The following is a 2,843-nucleotide window of genomic DNA, read 5'->3' as shown; positions in this document are numbered from 1 at the left end:
GTGTATGTGTGTCTGTGTGTGTGTTATTGTATAGAATTGAATAAAAGTATACAGGTTGGTATGAGCAAAGACCAACTATCACAAGCTCTTAGTTATAGTGGGGAGGCAAAACGATTTAGTTCATAGAAGCCAAAATTAGAGAGAGACTTGGTTATCAGGGATGACATTAACTGAAATAACCAACAAAGGGGAAACAGAATCTGAAGAGACCATATTCAGAGGTTAGGCATGCTCCCCCTCCCCGTTGAGGGATGGGGTCACCCACCCTCCACAAAATTTTAACCCAGAATTGCTCTTGTCTAAAGGAAATACAGTGAAAAAGAGTGGAACAGAGACTGAAGGAAAGGCCATCCAGAGACTGTCCTACATGGGGATCCATCCCATATGCAGCCACCAAACCCAGGCACTTGCTGATGCCAAGAAGTGCTTACTGACAGGAGCCTGATATGGATGTCTCCTGGGAGACTCTGTTAGAGCCCTACTGATACAGATGAGGATGATTGCAGTCAACTATTGGACTGAGCATGGCAACCCCAATGAAGGAGTTGGGAAAAGGACTGAAGGAGCTGAAGGGGTTTGCAAACCATAAGAACAACAACAATATCAACCAAGGAGACAACACCCCCCCCCAGAGCTCCCAGGGACTAAACCACCAACCAAAGAATACACACAGAGGGACCCATGGTTCCAGTTGCATATGTAACAGAGGATGGCCTTGTCAGGCATCAAAGGAAAGGAAAGCCCTGGGTCCTGTGAAGACTTGATGCCCCAGCATAGTGGAATGATAAAACAGTGGGGCAGGAGTGGGTGGATGGGTGGGGGTCATGGAGGCAGGGGGAGTGGGATGGGGGGTTTTGGAGGGGAAACTGGGAAGGGGGATAATATTTGAAGAGTAAATAAACAAATAACCAATAAAAAATAAGCTATAGGGAAGACCTGAAAAGTAAAGAAATAATAGCTAACACGAAGTCTTAGAACACAGAAGTTTTTATTTTGAAATCTATTTTACAGCATGATAGGTAGTGGTATAATAGACAAGTGTGTCTTGAAGTTCAAAATGATTAAGTGTAAATTTCAAACGTTATCACATGAAAATAAGTATATGTCGATCTAATTGTCGAGGTTGTTTCAAGGATCTTAACATCACTGTGTATACCATAAATTAGACAATTATAAATTGTTAACTTGTGATATTTTTAAGAAGATATCAATCTTTTCTCTTTTAAATATTTTATTACATAAATCTATCTACTTGTTCATTTTGGTATGAGGGCCTGACCATTACGTATAATATATGGACATCAAAGAATAGCACTCGAAAGGGGTTCTTTCCTTCTACCATGTGGATTGCTGGGATGCAATTCATCCATTGAATGCATTGATGATTAGCAAGCACCTTTATCCCATGAGCCATCACTTCAGCCTCACACTACCTTTTCAAAATTTTGCTTTTATACAAGAACTGTTGGAGGGCAGACAGGGAGGGGGATAACAAATAATAAAAATAATAATAATAATTTCTGCATGCACGATGACAAAATAGTACTGTAAGTTACATTTCTGTATGATTTGACTAACAATAATAAATGATGTTCAGATGCCTTAGTAATTTCTGTTGAGGTGGCATGAAAAGATAACTCTCTGTGCCTCAAAAGAAAAGGCTCAAGGCTGCAATACTTCTTTGTGTCTTACGTAGGTTCTACCACTATTTTGCATCATAGATCACTTCCAGGAAGATTTGTCTGATGGTCACAGGGATTTTAGGTGAAATGAACAAGTAGTCAATGAATGGCTACTAAGACTGCTAAAAATCACCCAATATATTATGGTCCTGGACCTGCCACATTCCAGATAACCACAATTGCAGAAGTTCTATCAGTCAGTGAGCCTTGTAAGAATCTTTCGGTGGTGTTCCACACATTTAATCCCTGCACTCGGGAGGCAGAGGCAGATGAATCTCCAGTGAGGCCAGCCTGGTCTGCAGGGTAAGTTCCAGGACAGCCAGGCAACACAGAAAAAAATCCTGTCTCAAAAAGACAACATCGTGGTCATCATCGTCATAGTAGTAGTAGTAGTACAGGTAAGAGGTGGAGTGGTAGTGGTGGTGGTAGTAGTAGTAGTAGTAGTAGTAGTAGTAGTAGTAGTGGTGGTAGGAGGAGTGGTAGTGGTAGTAGTAGTGGTGGTGTAGTAGGAAGAGGAGTGGTAGCGGTAGTAGTAGTAGGGTCATGGTAGTAGTAGTAGTGGTAGGAGGAAGAGTGGTAGCGGTAGTAGTAGTGGTGGTCGTGGTAGTAGTAGTAGTGGTAGGAGGAAGAGTGGTAGCAGTAGTAGTAGTAGTGGTCATGGTAGTAGTAGTAGTAATGGTAGGAGGAGGAGTGGTAGCGGTAGTAGTAGTAGTGGTCGTGGTAGTAGTAGTAGTGGTAGGAGGAAGAGTGGTAGCGGTAGTAGTAGTAGTGGTCCTGGTAGTAGTAGTGGTAGGAGGAAGAGTGGTAGCGGTAGTAGTAGTAGTGGTCGTGGTAGTAGTAGTAGTAGTGGTAGGAGGAAGAGTGGTAGCAGTAGTAGTAGTAGTGGTCATGGTAGTAGTAGTAGTGGTAGGAGGAAGAGGAAGAGTGGTAGCGGTAGTAGTAGTAGTGGTCGTGGTAGTAGTAGGAGTAGTGGTAATAGTGGTAGTAGTAGTAGTGGTAGGAGTGGGCAGTGGTAGTAGTAATAGTAGTAGTCATAGTAGTAATCTCTGACATAGATGTGGCTTCTTCTGGCCACAGTCTGTAGCCACATAACAAGTTTCAGGCCAGCCTACCTAACTTAAACTCTAACTCAAAATAAAATCACTGTTAAAGCACTTGCTT

The sequence above is a fragment of the Rattus norvegicus genome, chromosome 4, assembly GCF_021556685.1.
Source record: "Rattus norvegicus strain SHRSP/BbbUtx chromosome 4, alternate assembly SHRSP_T2T, whole genome shotgun sequence".
NCBI lineage: Eukaryota > Metazoa > Chordata > Mammalia > Rodentia > Muridae > Rattus > Rattus norvegicus.
Note: the sequence above shows the minus strand (reverse complement) of the source record.